General features: G+C 31.6%; 2 long non-coding RNA genes across 2 annotated transcripts; one reads left to right on the top strand and one right to left on the bottom strand.

The window, feature by feature from the left end:
- Positions 1-125: 125 nt before the first annotated feature.
- Positions 126-2,890, top strand: LOC143074684 (uncharacterized). Its single transcript, XR_012978003.1, has 3 exons — positions 126-178; positions 2,056-2,211; positions 2,772-2,890. It is a non-coding gene; the product is annotated as an uncharacterized LOC143074684 (long non-coding RNA).
- A 3,010-nt stretch (positions 2,891-5,900) lies between these two features.
- On the bottom strand, positions 5,901-12,658 carry LOC143076303 (uncharacterized). Its single transcript, XR_012978605.1, has 2 exons — positions 12,615-12,658; positions 5,901-7,773 (listed from the first exon to the last, which is right to left on the bottom strand). It is a non-coding gene; the product is annotated as an uncharacterized LOC143076303 (long non-coding RNA).
- Between the last annotated feature and the right edge of the window lie 13,479 nt (positions 12,659-26,137).

The raw sequence follows: 26,137 nt of genomic DNA, 5'->3' as shown, positions 1-26,137 counted from the left end.
ATACATTGCTCAACGTGGAGAAAGGCCACCTCATCAACAGGAAGTCTGGTTGCCTTTTGGAATGCGGAAGACAGAAATCTATATAGCATATAGAAACGAACAGATAATGGATTTCAATAATTTTACATCTTTTTACGCCATTTGGAGGAAGTTTTATAGTCATTTTAAAATCAGATCAGTAAGTTTTGTTTATGATACATTTTGATTGAGATTAATTCATTTTCATAATTATATTCTAAAAAGCAGCCCATGCAGTCATTATAAGTACACGTATGTTTTTGAGAAATAAATGACACGAACAAAATTTATGAATAATCATGTACTTATACATGTTGTATATATCTTTATTCTCAACTGTCCATGTTTTTGACAAAATTCTTATAATTTTAATCATGTGTTCTTTTTTACGATGGAATAAGCTTTTATATGCAAAAGATCTTCCGAGAATAAGTCTTTAATTGTGTAGTTTGTCTCCGTACAATTTTTCCAAAAGACGAAAGTACAAACATTTCTAGCTTAGAGACAATATATGTCTATATAAATATAGAAACGTTTTTAGTGGTTAATTGTTTCTGTAATATTTTTAAACAGTGTGCATTTTATATAAAAAAAAACACATTTATTTCAGACAAATCTTTTTACAAGGATGAGGCAATAAAAATTGATGCAAAACTCTTAAACAATGATAAAACACAACACTTTTCAAACCCTTTTAAAATAAAGGGCATGGACATTTTTACCTAGGAATAATAATGGCCCGAGAACACAGTTATTTCGTAGTGCATTTCTTTTAGACAATAAATTCAAATTAAAAAAATCGCACCTGCTCTTTCTCAAAAAGATTTTTACAGTGTAGTGTACTACCAGTGAGACAAATAATATCAAAATTATAGAAACTTCTACCAGCTCTAACTCAAAATATTGACAATTCTGTGTTAAGGGGGTGTAAAATTCAGTTTGACAGCTTCATACGTGATAAAATTTGACCTTTTAGAACTGGACCAATTCACTACTTAACATAAAGATTCAGCACCAAAATTTGTTTGACATGTAATAACATACCCCTACTTAATATTTCATGCATGTAATAGCAAGAACTTCATTGGGAAAGTGTATCAAATAAAACATGCAAGTTATACACTGTTTACACTAGGGACTATATTCCTAATGACATGGACATGATTTTCTAGGAAAATTGGACTGGGAATATGAATTAATCAAAATGCACATCTCTTAAATAATTATAGAACATTTGAAGTTCCATTGTTCATATGTAAATGATTTGATTCATAAATATTTTTATGATAAAAAAAGGACATGGACGTTTTTATCTAGGAATACGATGAACTTGAATTCCTAGGAAAATTATTATTTATAATTAGTCTGGGGACGTAAATTACTAGTCAGTTCTGTAACCATGGACTTTTTATACTAGTAATAATGCAAGGGTTGGAATTTTTTTGTATTATTATAAGTTGTAGTAATTTTAACAAAACAAAAGATCATCTGAATGTGTTATTTAGGCAGCAACCATTTGATTTTCTAGGGGGGGGGGGGGCTATATTTTTTTTCTGGACATATTTAACATATATAGAACAATCTATTTTTTTCGCGACAAGTCGAAAACAATTTTTTCCTTTCAATTTTATCATTACATACATGTATAGTGGCAGCTGAGGGTGAAACAAACAATTTTTTTTTCTCAGAATCAAAAACAAATTATTTTTTTCTCCAAAAACTGGAAACAAACTTTTTTTTCCAAAAAAAACCATAGCCCCCCCCCCCCCCCAGAAAATCAAATGGTTGCTGCCTTATATACTCATAGTTATTGTAGTATATATTATAAAATCACGACATTAAAGGACAGGATATCAAAATAAGACAAAATTGTATGTTATTTTATGATGATTTTTCAACAAAGATATTTTTTTAAAACTCGTCATGGTAAAAAATGATTGAAGGAAAACAATCATGTATTGTATTTTTATATTTGAGCTGAATTTGAATTGTCTTAGGTCAGATAGAAAAGCATGTAAACATGTTTTTATTTTGCAGGACCTTGCTTCAACCATTCCAATGAAAACACACGTAACTGGTGCCATTAACCATGGCACACATCAAAAATTTGTTTTCACTGTTATTTATCAGTATAAACATGATTCCAATCTGACGTTGAACATCTTGATGAAGTTATTGTGGGAGGCTTCAAAGGTAAATATTAATTTGTAACAGATGTTGACATACACTAAGTTTATTTGTGGATTGTAATTGACACAGTTTCCATCAGAATAACACGTAAATCTGTATGTATAGTGAGGCATTCTTAATGTCCAGTGGCAATTATTACGTGCATACTGAGGGCGAGAAAATCTTTAAAAAATATACAATAGGTATATGCTATATGAGTAAGCACGACATGTATAGTTCGGAAAATTTAAAGCAACTCTAGAAAACTATAGTAGATAGACCAGAAAGTTTACCTTTCAACAGACCTCTGAAAGAGTGGTTGTGATGGTAAAAAAGTTGCATGTATATCGGGTATATGATCGGGTTTAAATTTCATGTTCCTGAAGGCATTGTAATTTTGCACCGTTCTATTATTTTTTATTCAAATTGATATATACAGATAAAGATTCAATTTAAGACAGTTTTACTGTGAAGCAGTTTTCAGTTTCTCAGACAGTATTATACAATGCAAGTCATTGCAGGACGCAACATCTGCAAATATTTTGATAACATTTTGTCCAAAAAATAACATTTAATTTTTTCAGATTATTGTCAATAATTGAGGGTGAGGGCACGTACACACGATCTAAAGGAATCAGTATTGGTGGACCTTTTAATCCAGATATGGAAATCAGTCTTGAGGAACTTTATTATCCATCTTCGAACATATGTAATGTGAAACTTTTTTTTATTCATAAAACATTGCAGAAAATATTATTGAAAACACATCTTAAAAGTAGAATATCAAAATCTGGCATCAATCGTACTTGGATTGACGGCAGAGATCGACGATTACTATCGGCAATTATTTCTAACGTGCAGTTGTCAAACAGATACAATATTGTATAATGATGTATAATATTTTATTTCTCTTCTCTTCGTTAGGTTTGTTTTTGTTTTTATCATGTTATTTGATAGGTCTCCGTTAAATTATACAGTACTAATTCTATCAGATTAACTTATTAATATCAAAGCAAACATGATTAAAAGTTTATACATTGTAATGTTTACACACAAAATACAAGATATAATATTTAATCTTTATTTCAAAATAGCGTTCATAATGATCAAGCAATAAAATATGTACTTATATACAACAATGAATTTATTTGTTTTTTTCCTAATATTTTGCATGCATAAAACGTGGAATCATACAGAATAAAGGTTAAATATTGAAGCGTGTGGCATAGTTGATCTAGTTACAATATATTTGAGACATAAAAAATGTGGTGCATACTGAATAACGCGCGTTATTTCTTATAATTTCCATTTTAAACCGTAGAAAACCATGAAAAAACGTTGATGACGTCACGGGCACATGACTAAATTATGTTTATGAGTTCATAACAAAATAACGTCAGCCAATCAGATGACGCTTTACACCCAAAATTAAATTATTCCTTATTGGAGATGATGATCACTAAACGGGGACTCTATTAAAAAAGTTGAAAATCCAAGACACTAAAATAGCGATCTTGTCTAAAGTTGTATTATTCTCAATTAATAAGGTAGTACTTTTACACGCATCAATGCTCGACTCTTTTTGAATGATGTTCAAAGAATCGAAATAGAACTCTCTCCAGTCAATGTTACATAATAATATATATTCTATTGTTTTGATAGTCATTGAGACCCTTTTAACCGGAGCAACACGACAGGTGCCACATGTGGAATAAATCTGCTTATCCTTCCGGAGCACCTGAGATACCTCCTGTTTTTGATGGGGTTCATGTTACTTAGTATATAAAAATTATGAACTTCATTTATATTCTTGTTTTTACCACATAGAAAGAAGCAATACATTTGAATGTGTTGCTGTCCGTCTCACGCCGTTACATTTTGGTTGCATTTTTTCTCGGGAACTTTACTCAATCCATCATGATGCTATACGCTGTCATGCTTTAAAAGATTTAATGTTCAAAGTTCAACTTTTGCGACTTTTTAGTGTACTCCATTCGTATCTATGGACCGAAGGCAGCAATAAATATCTCGGATAGTCTTATATTAGTCCTTATTTTTTTTCAAAATCTTTCCATGGTTTTTTTTAAAACGTAAAATAGATAAAATAATATCGATACTCTCATAATACCCAAGGTAGAAACATGTTTAAAAAGAGTATCGATACTCTCATCATACTCAAAGTAGGAACACGTGTTAAAAGAGTATCGATACTCTAATCATACTATGTGTTAAAAGAGTATCGATACTCTGAATATGCTCATGGTAGAAACCTTTTAAAAGTGTATGGATATCCAAAGTAGAAAGCTGTTTAAAAGAGTATCGATACTCTCGAGGTAAATACCATTTTTCAAAGAGTATCGATACTCTCAATATACTTATGGTATAAAACCTATTTCAAAGAGTATCGATACTCTCAATATATTCATGGTATAAAACGATACTCTCAATATATTCATGGTATAAAACCTATTTCAAAGAGTATCGATACTCTCGAGGTGGATAACTGTTTAAAAGAGTATCGATACTCTCAAGGTAGAAAATCTTTTAAAAGCATATTGATTCTCTCAAGTTAGAAATCTATTTCCAAAAGTATCAATACTCTAATTATGCTCATTGTAGAAACCTGTTTTGAAGAATTTCGAATCTCTTAAATTAGAAAACAGTTACAAAGAGTATCGATACTCTGTCAAAAAAAAAACTCTAGTCTAGATGCTAAAAAATGGTTCTAGAAAAATAATCACAGGAGTTTTCTAACTTTGGAGGTAGGTAACGCTTTTTCGAGTATTGCTATTTTTGAAAAATGTGAGCAGTATTGATACTCTTTAGTAAAAAGAGCTATAACTAGAGTAGTAGTACTTTGTGGTATTATACATGGTACTTATAGTACTAGGCCGTGCTCTTGAAGTCAAGAAATAAAAGAACACCATACAACAAAGAGTGTCAATACTCTTTAGATTAGACTGTTATAGAAGTAAACATACGATTTAAGGTGGAAAAAAATCTGTTTTATACAAATTGAAGTAACTATCTTTGAGTATCAAAACTCTCTTCCAAATAAAATGAGAAGAATCTAACGAATTTATGATTATTTTTGTATTTAATGTCCTTATTGTACAAATTAATGTACATATTCTTCATGTAAAAAGTTAATATCAAAACCGGGCCAAAATGGGAATTATTTATTTTCCCTTTTTTATTTTTAACGTGTTATAGTTGGAAATATTTGTTACACTTGTATGACCTATAAATATAGTGTTTTGTACTTCCTAAATTTGTCTATGAAAAAAAAAATCAACAAAAAACGTAATTACTTGCAAAAATATTCAAATTCGGATCACGTAACCATCTGTGTCTAATACGCTTCCGGTATTTGAAACTAATTACGGATTCAGACTTTGAAAAATCATGATAATTTTCTGGATTTCTTTTACGATATCAAAACAAAAAGGAAAAAAAAAATCCAACCTACCGACAATATTTTGAAACTGATGTTACCGGAAACAAGATTCAGCAACTTGAGTATGTCAACAGATTAAGAGTAGCGTCAACGGTCATTGGAATACAAACGGGGTTGATCATTGATGAAGTGTTTTACATTTTTATAATTTATTATCCAATTAACACTGAATGTTTTTTATTTTGTGACCCTTTCGATGTCAGCGGTTTTTACGTAGTTCATATAGAGTTAAAACGTTCAACACTACTGAAAAGCACACTTTTCTTAGAATATTTAATATCTTTATTTTCCAAACAAAGATTAAATACTTTAATTAACTGCTGATCAATATCAAATCCAGGGTTTTTTTAACCTGGAAATTACAATAGATCAAGCTTGTTATCAATATCGTGTTATATTAAAAACTTGAATGAATCCAAGCGTATCGGATATAACAAATTTGGTAAAATCATGACTAAAGCATATCGAGTATGGATTTTGAAGACAAACGCCACGAGAAAATATAACTTCACTACGGCTTTCTTTAGCCAGGCGGTGTATCTTGTTTGAAGATTTGTTACAGACATACACACGTTCGTCTTCATCAACCGCTAAGCCTCCCTCTCCAGCAATATCATATTGAGAAAGAACTTCACTTCCGATGTAATACGTGCTGTCTATTTCACACTGTTTTTCACCAGTAGATAATTTTGGTACCTTGTCTTTCAATTTTGCAAGTTGTAATGATTCGTGAACCTCAGAACTGCGACCCTTATTGAAATCTAATTTGATTCGGCGAAGGACATGTTTACTTCTACAAACAATGTCATGTTCTTTAGGAAAATAGTACACCGAGTTAATAAGTCCTATATCACATAGCGTGAATGTGTGTATTGTGGTACTGTCTTTTTTTAAGAATTGAATTTCATCATGTTTACCTACAATTATCGTATCTTCGAAAGTCGTAACGGCGTAGCATCCTTTGTTTACATTAACTCTCCCACTTTTTTCCATTTTCCATATGTTAATGAGTTGCAGATAAGTCAGGTTAGGTAATGTTACAACTGCCTCGTTTGTGCCGGGAAATATCGAAATAGCATAGGGCTGATCTTCAAGACATATTTTATTTGCGTAACCTTTGCAGTCAGTATAGACATATATTTTGTTAACGCCATACTCAAAGTCACATAAAAGCATTTTATTATCCATAGTAGCAACACAACTTGTTATTTGATGCGCAGCACCTGGAAGTAACTGTATTTCGTTTTCTTTACTAAATATAGAAAGGTGTACTGGAGTAAAGCGGACGTTGCACGGTTCTTTTAACTCTATTAATGACCCAATGGAAGGAATTTCCATATTTGCTGGCTCTTTCAGTTTCAGTATGGTTCTTTGGGATGATGATATCATTTCTTGCACTCGTTTTGACAGTTCTGGGTATTCCTCAACCTGGTCTTTTAATTCAAGAAATAATTGAGTGTTGGGTCCATTTTCCTTTAAAAATTTCAACGCTTGATTTTTTTTCTGCACGACAATGGTCAAATTGGACAAAGAAGATTTCGTTTTTATTGATTTGTCCAAATACTTACTTTTAACGACTGCAAGGTCTGTTTTGAAGTTTTGTTCTAATTTTTCAATTTTTTTAAGGAAATCAATCTTGATAATAGCAAGTCGTTGCAAAATATAGTTTTCCATTTTCTCTAAATCAATAATATTGTTTTCTTGATCTTTATCAAAACAACATAAAGTCTCATTCATATTATTCCAAACACTTCTCATATCAGCCAACAAATGAGAAGCTTTGATAGATTTGGAAGCAACATTTAACGGAATGACATCTTTACAGGACTGATGGTTGGCCGGAATACATGCCCTACAGCATACTTTGTCATGATTCACGCAGTAGAAATTCAGAAATCCATCTTTATGTATAGTGCAGTATTTATTTGTAGACGGTATTGTTGTTTTAATTAAACTTGCCTCTATCAAATGGTGAGACTTTGTAGCTTTAAACTTCATATGATATACTACACACTCTTTGCATAGCATTTCCTCACATTCAGAACAAAATCGAAACGGAACTATCGACTTTCCTTCTGCAGAACAAGGTGAACATTGTGCATTTGACGCCATTGTAGTAATACTAGTACCTGAAAAATACAATAAATTTACAAGTTTAGGTGAAAGTTACTAGATTTTCATAAATTTGATGTACAATTACGGTGGACATGAATGCCATAAACAAGATGGTCATTATATTTATTGACTTCAATGTCCAAAACAGAATTATAAAGAAAGGCAACAGTAGTATACTGCTGTTCGAAATTCATCAATCGATAGAGAAAAAAACAAATCAGCGTTATAAACTTGACCTGAGGGAAACACATCAAATATATAAGAACTACGACACAACAGAAACACAACATAAAAATGTAACACACTAAGAAAAAACGAACTATAATATAACAATGACCATTTCCCTGAATTGGTACAGGGCATTTTAAGATAAAAATGATGGGTTGAACCTGGTTTTGTGGCATGCCAAACCTCCTGCTTTAATGACAATGTTAATTATAATATTAAAATTACAACATTACATGACTGGTCTAAAACATATGTAAAATGCAAATAAATGGGGGAAAATATAGGACAGAGAAACAAAGTGTTTAAAGTAAGTTCAACAGTATAAATTTCTTTTAGTATACATACTGAAGTCGTCATTATTGAGAGCCAATGTATCATCCAAATATCTAAAAGTATTATTACATTTTTCTATCAGATGTTGTTTCGATGGGTCTTAGCTGATTTTAGTCATAAATTGTAACACATAGCAACACAAAAACAGGTCCGCAATAAGTGGTGCACAGTTAGTCTCTATTGGAATTCCGATATTCTTACGATATACGGAATCTCCAAAGCAAACAAAAATGATATCTAGTAAAAATTCAAGGGCAGATATAGTATCAAATATGCGTGCTACAGTTATCTTTAGAAGTACTATATCACACATAGCTGTCTTGTCCAGGATATTATTTTAACGAGTGTTAATTTTAGAAAATGTAAGTGTTGGCTTATGAAAGAAAAAAGTACTACCGCTTTCCATATAGGGATTTATTGCTCGTTTCGAAGCTGAGACATTTTCACACACAAAGTCGTTAAATTTACAAGGTAGGAAGTTAGTTGCGTTTTCCCCAAACCATAAAAAGCTCTGTGTGATGCAGCTGCTCAAGGTAACAAATAGGACTAATTTCACACAATTCTCTCGCATATCAGTATTTTTTTTCAAACTCCATAGATTAATTCTATTTGAGGGCATTTTGTTCAATTTTATGTTTAAAATTGAAAAGGAAATTGAGAATGTGTCAAAGCGACAACAACCCGACCATAGAGCAGACAACAGCCGAAGGCAACCAATGGGTCTTCGATGTAGCGAGAAACTCCCGCACCCGTGGGTGTCCTTCAGCTGGCCCCTTAAAAATATGTATACTAGTACAGTGATAACATATAACCCCTTATTTATTGATTTTGTATTTACATTGTGTCATACATTTTGTAGATCAATTTGATTCATTCAGTGTATGTTCACCTGTGTTAATGATTCTTTTGATTAAGTTAACCCCTTCAGTTGATATAAAAGTGTGATCTTTTTATGTTGTGATGTTACACTATTGTTTCAGATATATTTTTCACACCAAACGTTCTCTCGAAATTCAGTATTTTGCAAACTCCAAAGATTTACAACTTTATTCGATTGTCAACTGCATTCAAATAAGCCCGAAAGATTAAGCTCAGTCACTTGTTAAAACGACATTGTGTCCAACTTCACTGCATATAGATGTTTTCTACGCATATTGCATTTGAGGACCTTACTTGGCGGCTCATTAGGGATATTGACTCAAACGGTTTGTCTTTTTCTAGTTTGCGATTGTGACATCAAGTGCCGTTTCACGATATATAAAAAAAAATCGTTAAAACGAACCTACTTGAATTTGTTATTTTATTCAATAAGTAAAATTTTCGTAACGTTTTGTTTCTTAAGATTAGGTAAAAATATATATTTAAGAGAAACATTATTTCTATACAATTAAGTTTGAGGACTTATCATAAAGTAAAGGATTATTAAAATGATTATCTTTTATAATAAACTTAGAACAGTGTAAAGTGCACAAGGATCAACCTCAAATGATCGCTTGATCGGGTGTGTTCAATAATTAGTTTCATTGTAAATGTTTATAATCGATGTATGACTCCATTTGTCAGCATTTCATTTATGGGTGAGTTTAAGTGATGTAGGATTTTTTGTATAATTTGAGAAATGCTTGAAAAACGCGTTATATACATTAGGTGACATAACACAGTTCAAAGAAAAGGTAGGACTTGTATATGTTTTCTGATTGTGCGTGTGAATGTAAATCACATAGTATTTTAGTGAGGGATTATCTGTATTTTATTATTATTTACAGTTGAAATCAAAAAATACATTTGAGTTGCCACTAATTTTATTTCACAGTCAATATTTAGGTTTGGGTTTTCAAATCAAATACTATTTCATTATCATGATTATGTCAGGGAAATGTTCTAATAAAATGTCTTTAACATTTAAAAAAAACGTAAGACTTAAAATCTAATTCCTGTTTTCATTCTTCATTTTATCTGGATATTGGAAATTACAAAATTATTCTTCCTAACCGCTGTTTCAGAAATCAGAGTTTTGGAAAGCTAAAGATTAAGACTACTTTTTTTTATTTATTTTAAAACTTTTCTCTTTTTGTTTGCATTGATTTGAAATTGTATATCTCTCTTTTTAGTAATTTGAAATTATCGACATTTTCATAATAGCATTTAAGGTACAAAGTTGACTACATCAGTAAACTTCAACTTATTTCAATTTTTAACAGTTTTTGTTTGTTTCACAATTCAGTTTTAATCAGTTTCAATCACTGTGATCAATTCTTATAATCTGATAATTGTCATTCAGTGCAATTGTTACTCATTTATATACCCTCTTTGTTTTGCACTGTAAATAGATCCAAATACTGATTTCCTACTACGAACATGCTGTTTCATTATCTTCACAATTAAGAGACATCGAATCCTACAAATTCATTAGTCAAGAGCACCTTGCTATATTCTAATTGGGGGTAAATTCAGTAAATAAATATACGTCATCAGGGATGATTAGATAGATCAAATCTGAGGTTAAAAAAAATAAAATAAAAGAATGTTAAATGCATTTAATTTTTTTTAAACAGGATTGAAAAGTGATGGGGTCATTGTAGGAATTAAGTGCGAAACTACAATGTTTGTAAACAAAGCCATGTGGAAGGCCCGAAAATGCCGCATGACCCTATGTTTTGATAGTTGCAAAATATGGGGCTATATTTGTACTTTAATAAATGAAATATGAAAGCTTTTAATTTGAAAAGTAAAAAAGTTATAAATTTAATTGAACATGTAGGTTTACATTGAAGTTAATGGGAGATTTTGTTACTGAATTTACCCCTATAAGTTTAGAAATAGACTTTGGCCGTGTTCTCACCAAACGTTGCGTACTATAAACCTCGTTACAATAAATTATTACTTTCTCGTGATGAACACTGTTTTAACATCGAAATTTTTCACATCTCTACACCGGTTTTAAATACATGTACACGGTGTATAAAATAAATTTTATTATTTATAATATTTGGAGGAAAATGGATTCAGAAAGGAAGTAGTAATGGGGTTTACAGAATATACAATAATGAGAAAAACTTCAGAAAAATGGACAAAAACAAATAGAAAGGAATAGACCAAAACACTAATTAAAGAATACAGAAAATTGGAGTCTTGAAATATATAAAAAGTAGTCAAAATATTACTTAAAAAACACCTCTCTCATTTTCTAGCCCTATATTATTGTACATTATCCTTTACACTGCATCGTTGATGAGTTTATAAACAAAAAAATCGATATAAACTTTATTATAAACTATATGTCATGTTGGAACAAATATTATGTACCATTTATCCCGTTAGGATTATATAAAGTGATATTTTTACCAATGGAAATAATATTCAAGAATGTTTGTTTTCCATTTTTGAACGTATATTGTGAAGGAACTTATACTTTGTGACAATGCCAATAGGGGTAAATTCAGTAAATAAATATACGTCATCAGGGACCGCCCATTTAGGGGAGAGCTTTCTGTATAACACTGAAGTCATATGCTCTTCTTATTGGTAGATAATGTTTGTTATAAATATTTTTTGGCAGATGGATCAAAACTAGAGTTGAAAAAAAAATGCTGAATGTACTAATTTTTTTTACTACAGGGTTGAAAAGTAATGGGGTCAGTATAGGAATTCAGTGCAAATCTACATTGTTTGTAAACAAGGCCATGTGAATGCCCAAAAAATGCCGCATGACCCTATGTTTTTATTAGTGCAAAAGATAGGGCTACATTTGTACTTTCATGAATTTTATATGAAAGTTTCCAATTTCTAAAGGTAAATCAGGTATAAATTTAATTCCATACATAGATTAGTATTAAAGTCAATGGGAGATTTTTTACTGAATTTACCCCAATATGCTATCCAAATAGATGTGATAGTCACGTAAATAAAAAAAAAAACCATGCAGGGCCTCCGACAGGAAATTGATAGTATTTTTTCTGTAATATATTTGCATCTGCACATATTATCCATAATGTAAATAATGTAAATATTGATTTTGAGTTAAAATTAATCAATTTGGCCCCCTATCCTGCTTAAATGTACCAAACGCTTGTGTTAAGCATTTTATCTTACAATTTAGGACATTGCACTTTCGCTTTTGACTGTTTATCAATGGGAAAGTATGTGTTCTTTAATTGTATTTAAATGTACGCATAATAGGTTTGAATATGTCATATATATATTTACTAATATGAAAATCAGTAATTTTTATAGTTCAAAAGGAATCAACTTATTAGTTTATGATGATTGAATGATGTTGAAATATAGAACTTACCGTATTGTTATGATTGTCGAATTTGTAACTGTTGATAACATATTTTGTATGGTAGCCTTGCAAGGACATTATATATAAATCCTCCCCTAGCAATTCGATATGTCTTTTTACAGTGGCTGTATTTATATTTTTGAATCTCGTTTCAGATTTTATCGCAATTCGTGTTATAATTATAGAATAACTAATCGAAGAATTCAAATAGAGAAAAATATTCAACGAGTGACTGAACAACACATTAATTCACGAATGCGGTCAACCAACTCCTGATGTCTTATCTACATTCTTAGTTTGAATTTTTTGTACATGTAGGTAAGATCGGATAGCATCTCACAAGAAAAGAAGCCAGAAATGGGTTTTATATGGAACTATGATCTCAGCTTCGACGACTCTATTAATGATGTGGACTAAAATCATTTAGGAAACACCAACGGTTTCATTCTTGTTCTTCAATTCAAAGCGAATTGCTGAAATTCCGTTTCTGATTAAACATATGGATTAGTAGTTAGTCAATGTTCCTGAAATACGCTAAACATAGCGTAAATTTCCAGTACACGATCGAGATATACTATAACACTTAAGTCGGAAAAATCTGGAGTTCAAGTACGGTCTATAGATATTTCGCGCAATCCTACCTAGAGTTCGGAGAACCAAGAACATGAAATATATATAGTTGTATTCGCGTATTGATGTTGATGCAAATGTAATTGTCCTTCTATAATTACTGTGTAGAAGCGTGGGGCAAGGGATACATCAATAAAAATAATTTGCTGAAGCTTATGATGGCTATTAACACAAAACCATGGCCACCAAATATCAAGTGTGGTACTATCGAGTGTCCTTATATTTTTAATCCAGAAATATATTTTAAAAAATCTCTCAGTATCCTCTGTCTTTTTTATTATCATTAAATATATATTTTTCTATGAAATTGAAATACTAATTTTCATCTTATCATTTCACGCAATGTCGTCCTGAAATATCATAAAATACTTGCCACTGGACTTTAAAGAAAAAATAATCAACCTGTTTACTTTACCTGTTATTTCAAAACAGCATAATCATCATAGATTACCTTAGCCTTATTTGGCACAAACGTTTTAGAATTTTGGATCCTCAATGCTCTTCAACTTTGTACTTGTTTGGCTTTATACATATTTTAATATGAGCGTCACTGATGAGTCTTATGTAGACGAAACGCGCGTCTGGCGTACTAAATTGTAATCCTGGTACCTTTGATAACTATTATAATTGTTTGCATTGAATAACAGTACTATTATTTGAATACTTTAAAACAGAAGAACGAACTTCAAGGTATTAATAAGGGAATTGGACTTCAAATATCATAGAAGAACAGAGAAAGACAATAATAAAACCGAATAATCCCAAAAAGTTGAAACAGATAAACAAAAGTTTAAAAATCATCACAAAAATATCTCCTACGTTTTGTTTCTTAACCGTATAGTATTATAATGTCCTCTTGGTTACGAATACAAAAATAGTGTATTTGTCAATGAAGCCCACAAATGAAAAAGGCAGTCAAAGGCAACACCAGACTACTTTTCATAAATTAGCTCTAAATCTTAACAAATTCACTTGTGAAAATATCTTATGGTTGGTTATTTACATATGTTTTCAATCTAAAAAGTTCGCAATTCTGAAGACTTTGGTTATAAGTTCAAATTTTTTTTTTTTTATTTCTTTAGGTACAAATGAGTCGGCATAAAATTGATCTATTTTATTTGGTTACATTTATCAAAACCAATTATTCTGTATTCCAAAATATTATCGAAGTATTCTCTGTCTTTTTTATTATTAAATATATATTTTTCTATCAATATTAATTTTCATCTTATCAGTTCACGCAATGTCATCCTGAAATATCATAAAATACTTGCCACTGGACGTTAAAGAAAAGTAAATCAACCAGTTTGCTTTACCTGTTACTCCAAAACAGCATAATTACCATGTTTATAATTGTCTGCATCGAAGAGCAGTACCATTGATACAATGTAAAACATAAGAACGAAGGTTTAAATGGGGGAATTGTACTTCCAATATTATAGAAAAACAGAGAAATAAAATTGATAATGGAAATGGAGAATGAGTCAAAGAGACAACAACTCAACCATATAGCAGACAACAGCAGAAGGTCATAAGACAATAATAAAACCGAATAATCCCAAAAAGTTGAAACAGATACCTACAAGTTTTAAAATCATCACAAACAAATCTCTTACGTTTTGTTTCTTACCCGTATCGTATTAAAATGTCCTCTTGATTATGAATACAAAAATAGTGTATTTGTCAATGAGACAGATCACTAATGGCCCACATTTGAAAAGGGCTATCAAAGGCAACGCCAGACTACTTTTCACAAATTAGCCCTAAATCTGCTTGACTAAGTTTACAACACTTGCAAAAATGTCTTATTGTTGGTTATTTACACATGTTTCAATCTGAAAAAGTTCACAATTCTCAAGACTGGTTATAAGTTCAAAATGGTTACATTTATCAAAACCAATTATTCTCTAAGAAATTGACTATACAATTAAGGTTTCTGATTTGTAAGAAGTTTCCATACTACACCAAGAGTACGCATCAGAATGAAATAGCTCATAAGCTCATTGCGCATGTCTTTTGACAGTTACATGAAAATTTACAACCCATCTATCATTTGGAACAACCACCTATTCTAAGTAACACCGTCTTTTGTCAGTTTCATCAAAATTGTCAACCCATCTAACATCTGAAACAAAAAACTTATTATAAGTAACACGATGTAAAAATCAGATTAATATCAGCAGATCTAAGTTTTTAAAAGATATTAAGGAAGAACCAGGCTGAAGCTAAGGCGACACATTTAAAAACAGAAAAAAATAATAAGACAGCAACGGCCGTTAAACAAAAAAAGTATTTAAAATGCAGAAATTGCAATTTAAACTCTATCATGAAATAGTAACAACTTTCTGACAGACGGACTCGCTATACGGAACAGCTGTGTTTACTTTGTGTCATACTTTCTCGCCATACAGATTAGCTGTATTTACTGCCATATTGTTTGTTTTGATTAATTAAGGTGGTACCTAACACTACAGGGAGATAACTCGGTAAAGTCAGCTTAACGTTTTAATTACGTTGTGTTGTTAAAGGAATATTAAGCTTCTCAATGATCAAAATTGGTGTTTGTCAAACTACTTTATAACCAGTGTAATTTTTCTGACAAAACGGTTGGCTTTTTTTGAATTTTTTATATTTTTGTTAAATGTTAAAGGGTCAAAGTAAGTACCTTGACAAAATTTTATGAGAATTAAACGAGCCAAATTGATTTTAGAGAAAGTGTTGGGTGCCACCTTAAAGTGTTTCGAACTTTTTAGTTCTGTATTGACCCTATATTGATTTTCCGTCAACGTTTTGGCCTCATATGGTTGTGACCTGTTATCTATCACATGCATGCATATATAATTCTTGTATCACACGAATAGGATGTCTTTAGTTTCTCTTAGTACTTGCAAATGTGTGAAACAACAACATTACGATCGAAGACCGTCACGGTATTACATTCTACACTAATAATACCTTATTCTACATACACATTGTCAATAAAATCATATGCTTTTTTTTACCTACCATTTGTAAATGCTGATAGAGTAATGAAGTATGGGAACAAGCATAATGCTTTGAGTAGATATTATGAGGTAAACAGTAAAAAATGACTGATCTATAAAAAAATTAGAAAATAAGATATAATTTACAATGGCATTTGATGTTTCACTTTTGTAAATATAGACAATTCAATTTCCTGTAAAACCTTTTGCTATGATGGTTCGTTTATAAAACCTCCCGGAATTGAAACTCATATCTCGAACCTTCTACTTTTTCAAAGATACAAAAAAAAGGACTGTGCGGCATATTTTCAATATCTATATGCCCCGCCCAGAGTATCTCAGAGTTTAAGCTTACATATGCTAAAACTCTGTATTATCTCTTCCTTCACTTTGGGTCTTCTTCATCATTCATTTTGGCCTCTGTGCATGTGTATCTATACTGGTAACATTCCAAAGTTATATCTCTATCAGATGAACATGAGAGATCATATTTAGAAACCAGTAGATGAACAATATATAATTAACACAGGTAAGAGAGTGATAGAGTTGATTGTTACCCCGAGAAAACATTGTGATACAAGGAATCCAAGGTTGACAATTCTTTTTAACAACGTTACGGGTATTAAAAAACTCAACAGAAGTGAAGCAACATATTTTTATTATTTTATTTTTTTTGACAATCAAATCATAAAATCTGAGCCATAACGTATAAATGTAAATTCAGTCCATTATCCTTTAGAATATTGATTTATCTTTTTCTTGACAACCTGCTGATCACTTCACAAGTTACATGCTATCAATAGATTAATATACGTTTATCGTAAAATGTTAGCCGCGAAAATCAATATGAACATGTTTGGCGTTTGAGTCGCATGAAATGAGCAAAACATGCCTTCATATTAGATCTTTATCCGCACCTGTTATAACATCTGCTCTGTTGTAGCTAATCGCTTAAGGAAAGTAGTTTGATAACGACTTCGGACACATTATGGCGTCACTTGTATATACGATATTCCCGTGCTGCATTATTTTCTTTATAGTTTATAGAGGGCTGCTGCTCACAAGGAAGCTATTAAACCAAGATTTCCAAATGGTGAAGTTGAAATCATCCCTTTGTAAATTTTACGGACGCCATCACGAGTTGGTTGACCGTTATGGAATAACTGTTTCACAAATGATATCGGATATATTCCTTACGTCGTTACTTTAATCCAATTCCCTTTCATGAATTTGACCTACCGAATAAGACTATTTACAGGATTTTGTATAATTAAGCAACACGACGGGTGCCACATGTGGAGTAGGATCTGCTTACCCTTAGCACCTGGGATCACCCCTAGGATTTGGTGGGATTCGTGTTGCTTATTCTTTGTTTTTCTATGTTGTGTCATATGTTCTATTGTTTGTCTGTTTGTCTTTTTAATTTTTAGTCAGGCGTTGTCAGTTTATTTTCGATTAATGAGTTTGACTGTCCATCTGGTATCTTTCGTCCCTCTTTTATAACTTAAGTCTCGTCCTCTAAAGATATTATTCCGTTAAAAGTTGAACCCAATCTATCAAAGCTTCTTATTTGTTGGCTGATATGAGAAGTAATTGGAAAAATATGAATGAAAATTTACGTTGATTTGATTTTATATGTGACACGAGCAGACCTGTGTGCTTGATAATTTAGATGTAAAATCAATAAGCATATTTGGGGAAATTGTAACATATATTCTAAGAACTAAGAATACACAGAAATTTGCGACTTGAAAGATTTCTCGATTTTTAATGTTTCATTTTTATTTCATCAATATGCAACAAAGATTGGCAATTTTTAAATTTCATTTCACAAGCTTCTAATGCAATTATATCGATAAATACTGAACATAAAACATCGTGTATGTGCCTGTATATTTATAATAACACAGTTTAACATATAATTTCTTTAAAATTTACAATATTTTTTTAGAAATAACTTTTGATTCGGATCGACACCAGTATTGTTTAATTTTTGACTTTCTCGACTTCATCGCAAGTAGAATGAACTTTCTTCTGTTTTAGTTCCTTGGATACTTTTTAAAAAAATTATTAATACTGAGCATAATCATCGATGCTGCTTGACAATGGATTAAAATGTATATGTTTTGATACTAGATGTATACAACAAGGGCGAGCAAGAGGTTACTGCATGTGAAGCATAAAAAAAATGTGTGTTATTTGAAAAAAAAAACTTGTGGGTGCGTATTTTCACAAATGTAACAGGGTTCTTGGACGGAATAAAAGGATTCGTCAAGTTTAAGATGTTTTATTCATACGACATCAATAAAATAACCCTGAAAGTACACAAATAACAAAACGTAAATACATAGATAGTACAGTGTACAAAAGAATATAACTCTAAATCATAAAACGGAAAGTACGTGTATTAAATACGATAAACTAGCTCTTAGTTTTTTTCTAAGTTATGAGTAATTAAGGATATAGTTTTTATTAATCTTTTAAACGTAATTTAAATGTAAAATAATTAAAAGTCCATACAATTTTCTTTAATTTCAGATGTTATATTGATCTTTGATTTAAAAGATTGTACTTAAACAAACGAATATAGGCAGAAGTAGTATAAAGTGTTCGAAAGTCATTGACAAAAATTGGAACTAAAAATATCTTTGATGTTTCAGCCTAGTTTCAATAATGTATACATTACATCTTTTATTGCATTATAATTATATCAAATTATCCCCACGAGCTATATTTGGCCTACTCACAGTGAACATTTCTAATAACAGGTTTGCAGCACTTCGGTGTTGACATAAATATGAATTATATGGTAACCAGGTAACCTCATGATTTAACTGTTGCGAAAACTATGAAGTATTCGAAAACTAAGGATTGTCTTATCCCAGGCATATATTACCTTAGGCGTATCCGGTACAACTTTTTGGAATGTTGGGTCCTCGATGATCTACAACTTTATACATTTTTGGTTTTCTAACTTTTTTTATCTGAGCGTCACTGATAAGATATGTACACGAAAAGCGCGTCTAGCGTATCAAATTATGAGCCTGCTACTTTTGATAACTATTGTATCTATATTTCCTGATTTTTCGACTGTAGAAATAAAATTTCGGACGAAATTCAAAATAGATTTGTCGACGATGTACACTGCTTTATCAACTAATTTGATTTGAAAAAAATAAGAAAATGTAATTATTCAAAATCTTGAATTACAGTTCAGGCATGCAGGCATGATAATTGTTTAACAATTCTGTCAACTGTGCACAGGAATATTTTAAATAAATTTTGGTAAGTGAATATGGTCCATTTTTCAATACAACTTTATTGCTTTAAAATCTAGAGGTGTAAATAAAACATACGACAAGATAGACGGCTATAAATTTGTAATACATGTTTTTTTGTCATGTTCTCAATATAAAATTTAGTATTTGTCAAACTGCTAATAGTATATATCCAATGACTTTGCGAAACAGGTGACAGACAACATATATACATATTTTCCACGAATGTGTACTTTAGGCAAATGATGATCGTCATGATTGAATACATATCTTAATTCATGCGACATCGAACGGTATATATCGACAAAACAGCCAAACCGTTGTAAAAGTAATAAAAATCAAAATCCTCATGAATTATTTATATTGTTATACAAGTGATTATCCGGTACGTCACGTTCGATTAAAAAATGGTATATAGTGGTTAAATCAATTGTAACATTTCCGTTGTCTACTATAAAACAGGTATTCAATAACAGATAAATAATTTGTGGAGTTCGTAAACAAGTGCAATGGAAGTATACCACTGTACAATAGTCATAAATCAATTGGTCTGCAGGTATATTTGTGAAATGTTTTCCTAACGATTCTGTTTCCACTTGAAATATGAAGTTTAATGCTTTCAATGTATACATAAGGTCATACATATGTGGGCGTTTTTCAATAAAAGCGTAAATTTCAGACCTAAAAAAAATGGAAAATCAACTTGTCTAAAATTTAATTTCAAGAGTTATTTTGAATACCTCTGTAATAGACCTGTTTGTAAACAAAAAGTGCAATCTTAAATATTCTTTAAAATGATATTATTTTCATAATTTGTGTACTGTTTCGTAGGGGACTTTTGTCCCCTACGAAACTTCTTCTAAACACACATATTTTTTGCAATTTTAAATTTTTCCTATAAACATTCCAGTTTGTTTACTTTAAATACTAGAAAAATATCATTTTTTTTTTTCTGAATTAGAAAATCATTTTTAATGATAAAGAAGAAGACAGTACTTCACATATGAAGGTTCAACTCATGTTACGTAGTAGACATTTTGATGCGTTTCGTAGTGGACAAAACCGTTTCGTAGTGGACAAAAAGTTTCGTAGTTGACATCAACCCTATTATATGTTAATAAAAACATTATAAAAATTACATGAAACTAACCCTTGTTATTTGTTTTGCACGAATATAATTGAAAAAAGATTAAAAAAAAGACTCCATGGTAGTGGTAGTGTCCACTACGAAACGTTTTTCTCCTATACTTGTTTCGTAGGGGACCGTTTCGTAAGGGACGTATTCGCATGCTTTATTTTTTCCCCACAATCCCTATATTGCAATAGTAACAAAACTGATTGTATTCATCAAAGCATTTATCAAGCTGTACACTGATATTTTTTTCATAATTTTAAAACAAGATACTGAAGGAGATTTGACCCGTTTCGTAGGGGACATTATCAAAAATACGGTATCACTCTGGTCCATTTGATGTGCTCAATTGTTCCTACCAACAATTTAATTGCCGTTATAAAAGCATCACTTCTTTTGTAAGACCCTAATGTTTATGGGCGCACTTGTTTCTAGTAAGCCGGTCATGCGCCGGTCATGTGACCGGCGTACGCCTATTCGTGCGAGAAACAAGTGGAACGGCTTATATACCGGCAAATCTAACATGGCTGCCCAAGGACCATTACTACCAGCTATAATAGGTTATGGCCTATTCCAGCTGTTTGAGATAGATGAAGAAGGAAAATTGCAACTATATCTTTTACAGACTGAATTGTGATATTTATTAAACGTTCACAACTGTAACAAAAACGTTCTCAAGAGCGACAAAGCATTTATACGTTGCTCAATTATTTACAATTAACAATTAACAACAGGATAAATATGATAATAATAATAACAATAAATAATTTATTTATAAAGGGTGACTACAATTAGTTACACATTTATCTTCCTTGAGACCTCGGCAATTCTAGTACAGTATATAAATACAAATGTTAGTTTGTTTAGTTAGGTTTTATGTCGTTTTTAGCGCGTTTTGGCTATTTCGCGATGATTAACAATACAGTTTTAAATGAACAAATTCGGTTCTTACAACAGTCAGCCATGTTTTTCGCCGCTTAGCCGGTCAAATCAAACCGGCTCGAGCGGCGTAAGCCGGGCATGCGCAGTGCTGAATATTTTTACAAACAAGTGTCGTGCCGGTTTGCCGACGGCTAACGGCGTAAGCCGTTTGCTAGAAACAAGTCCTACCTATATCTCTTGCAAACAAAAATTACATTGATTTAATAAAACTGTTTATTGGCAAATTTTAATGACTTCGTTTCGTAGTGGACAATTTGTGAGGGACACACCTTCTGAAATTAAAAAAACCTATATTGAAAGCTGTTTATTAGAATATGTTGGCTCTGAACATACTTTTGAATTATTAAAGAACTTATGTAAAGTAAAAAAAACATTAATATCTTCATTTCTTTACGATATTTTAGAGTATGAATGTTGAACAGGCGGTCTAGGGACATGCCATTTTGGTTGTTTTGGACCATTCAGGAGTCAATATCTTATCAATCCCTCTAAAAAATAAACTGTTTCTTTGCTTAAAAAAATACGTTTTTATTGAAAAACGCCCATGTATATGCATGAAAACAATGCTGTAAATTCAGTCATTTCTAAATTTACAACATGTGCACATCAAAGATTTCGCCTCAGCTCTAAATTTTTTGTCAAACATACCATACACAAAAGGATTGACAATGTTGTTTAGAATAACCATTTGTTCAACAAAAGTAAAACTAATGACCTCATCCTCCGTTCTTTGGATCCAGAAACTGCGATGAAAAATAACCGAGAAGAGTAAAAATAATTGAGGAATATAGCAAAGAATGAAAACTACATTAATAAATATTATCATCAATGAAAAACGTTTAGCTGCAGAAATACGTTCTTCGGTTATTGGCGTATTCGTCTGTCGTCCAGTAACATCACAATTAGAAGACATATTTCCATTGTTCGTTGCATTGAACGTATTTTCGAGGTCATTTTCAGCTAATGATATACTCACAGAGTTGATATTGGCACAACTTGTTTCTAGGCTTTTGTGTGATACCGACAATTGTGTGTTTGTAGTTCTCGTCCTCAAAACATTATTCATCACAATAAACATTTTGCTTGCAATTATCATTTGTCTCCCAATCAACACATTTAAAATGATTAGCTCCATCATAACACCAACAATGACCAAAGATGGATAGAATACAAAAGTTCGATAGGAGTTATGATTCACTTTCATTGTGTTGATACCACACATATATCCTGTTACATTTAATTCAATGTTGGGAATGCGCAATTGTTCGCTCCAGATAATGAACGGAGCAGACACGGTAACCGACAAAACAAATATGACAAGCAGTGATATACGTCTCCATTTCAGACTAAGTTGATATCCAAATGGTCGGCATACTTTCAAATACCGCTGCAGGGTTATGACAGCCAGAAGAAATATTGACGAAAACCCACACATGTTGAATAAAAACCACATAATCTTACAGGAAATTATATATGTAAATTTCACAGGCAGTAAATTTTTCCATAGATCTAATGGTGCTTTGAAAATGCAGACAAACATATCAACAAATGCTAAAATTGGTATAAAGTATTTGCCTTCAGTTTGTTTAAGTCTCAATTTATAGACAATCAACACAACCAAATTCCCTATCAATCCCAGTATGAAATATAAAACGAGAAACACGTCGTGTAGTATGTATTTTCTAGCTTCTACCAAATTCCAAGTTGTCAGTCTGCCTTCTTCTGAATAGTTCATTTTTGCCAAATTGAATTCACTTGATAAAGTATGTTTGGCACTAATAACACCCATACATTAAAATATCGTGTTTGTCATAAAGTGTCTATATATTAATAACTCTTTCGCTTTATATTAAAAAGACACGGGATATCTGCGATCATATTTGAAAATGATAAGAAAAAATTAAACTCCCCATGTAGTATTTATGTATACATGTGTCACGTGATAGAACTTCATTTAGAAATTAATCCGTGATTTTGATAAAAAAAATCGAATTCTTGACAATTTACTTTATAAACATTCTAACTAATTTCACAGATTTATAAAAATGGTAATATACCATATGATCCTGCTCAAATGAATGTTTCTATTTTTGTTGTGTGTTTTAAAACCAAAGCAAAATAATTATCTACATATTTAAGTACATAAGAAGATCACATTTGATACAATATCTCTTTTGTTTACTTATTTTATCCGAACTTCTCACCTTAAAGATGTAAATATATAACCTTTTCTAATATTTATGAAATCTAGAGAAACTAATAAGCCATATTGATCCGACTTGTTTGATAACCATTGTAAGGAACTGCTTATCAAATACTGCAAATATTTAGCTATGTTTTATGGTAATAAACCAAAGATTAACAATATTATGTTAAGTAGTGTAAAGATGAATTTTCGATATCACAAGCTAGTAAAACATTTACTTAATTTTATCTTCAGTACAAGGACATCATTCGTAAATAAAGCTCAACATGCAGACTTCTTATATGTTCAGGTATTTCACATCCAATCTTTTATGGTAATATTCTTTATAAAGCACAAAAATGTCAGTATTCAACTCAGAAGCTAACAAAACGGCTTTTAATAGACTTATTAAGAAGGGATATAGTTACGATACTGTTAACGTTGTCAAGTCTTTGCATCGGAACAAAACACATTTTTTTTAAAAACCAGTTGTTGGCATGACACGGGTTATGATCTTCTCACATATGCTATGATGACATGATACTAAACCCCTAACGGGAGAGATTGTGTCTGATATTCATATTAGGAAGAAATAATCTTTCAATCAGTTAAATTGAAGTCTGGAGCTGGCATGTCAGTTAACTGCTAGTAGTCTGTTGCTATTTATATATTATTGTCAATTTGTTTATTTTCTTTTGTTACATCTTCTGACATCAGACTCGGACTTCTCTTGAACTGAATGTTAATGTGCGTATTGTTACGCGTTTACTTTTCTACATTGGCTAGAGGTATAAGGACAGGGTTGAGATCTCATAAAAATGTTTAATCCCGCCGCATTTTTGCACCTGTCCCAAGTCAGGAGTCTCTTGCCTCTGTTAGTCTTGTATTATTTTTTATTATAGTTTCTTGTTTATAATTTAGAGTTTAGTATGTGGTTCATTATCACTGAACTAGTATACTAGTATATATATATATATATATATATATATATATATATACAACTCGTCTAAACATCAACCCAACAATGTTAGATCTGTAAATTTGCTTTCGCAAATTTTTGGTTCTTCCCTCGCCGGGATTCGAACCCATGCTACTGTGATATCGTGACACCAAATCGCCTGCACTGCAGCCGTCCCGCTAGACCACACGACCACCTGGGCTCTCAAAAAAAGAGCTTTCGGTGGGCATGTGTTACCTTTCCACGTCAGTTTTAATCTAGCGGCGTACTACCATGACTACAGTACATGATATATAAGGCATGAAGATGTTATTGTTACAGATCAGCTAAATTATCTATAGTAAAGGATCCTACAAATTAATGTAATATACAGTCACAGAAAATAATTATATTCATAAGTACGTCTGAGTCAGTGACAACTCTACAACAGATGTATCCATCGGATCGCCATCAATGATGGTGATACATGGCTGTGTACATAATGTATATACAACTCGTCTAAACATCAACCCAACAATGTTAGATCTGTAAATTTGCTTTCGCAAATTTTTGGTTCTTCCCTCGCCGGGATTCGAACCCATGCTACTGTGATATCGTGACACCAAATCGCCTGCACTGCAGCCGTCCCGCTAGACCACACGATATATATCAGTCTAAAGATTTGCACAACGGTACTGATATAAGATGTTATAATACGAAAATGTTGTTATTAAATCGTGTTGACAAATATTTCGGCTCAACAAATGGCCTTCTTCAAGTGTCACAAGTTTTAACAATACTGATACATAATGTATAAGGTGTAAAAATAGATCAGTAATAATACAGGTAAGTTTTGGTGGATTGATTTTAATCCAAAATCCTGAATATAATAATATAAACAAAACGCTATAATTCAATATACGTGACTGTGTATATTAACAATAAAAATGAGTGAAAAACAAAACCGTTAGTATTTCTTATTGATTCCGTTTGGATGATGTACATTAAGTTCCTTTATCCAAAAGCTTTCCCGAACCTGTCGCTGGGCATCACTCCAGTGAATGTTCTGTTCAATCACTAGAATTTTCATGCGGTTAAAGTCATCAGGTTTGTGACCCGACTGTCTGAAGTGCTGAGAAACTGGGAGAAGTGGCTTCTAAGAGATATCACTCAGGCAGCCTTTCCACAAACGCCTCAATGGCCATAGGAGTGATATCTCTAAGAAGCCACTTCTTATATAAGAAGCCACTGTATATATATGTGTACGGGCCAGCTGAAGGACGCCTCCGGATGCGAGAATGTGTCGCTACATTGGTGACCTTCTGCTGTTGTCTGTTCTATATATGGTCGGGTTGTTGTCTCTTTGGCACATTCCTCATTTCCATAATCAATTTTAAATAAAAACTGTCACTCTGTGCATCTGTATCCATCTGATGATTTTTTG

Source organism: Mytilus galloprovincialis, chromosome 5, assembly GCF_965363235.1.
Source record: "Mytilus galloprovincialis chromosome 5, xbMytGall1.hap1.1, whole genome shotgun sequence".
Classification (NCBI taxonomy): Eukaryota; Metazoa; Mollusca; class Bivalvia; order Mytilida; family Mytilidae; genus Mytilus; species Mytilus galloprovincialis.
The sequence above is the reverse complement of the archived record's forward strand: the minus strand, read 5'-3'. Positions and strand labels throughout refer to the sequence as shown.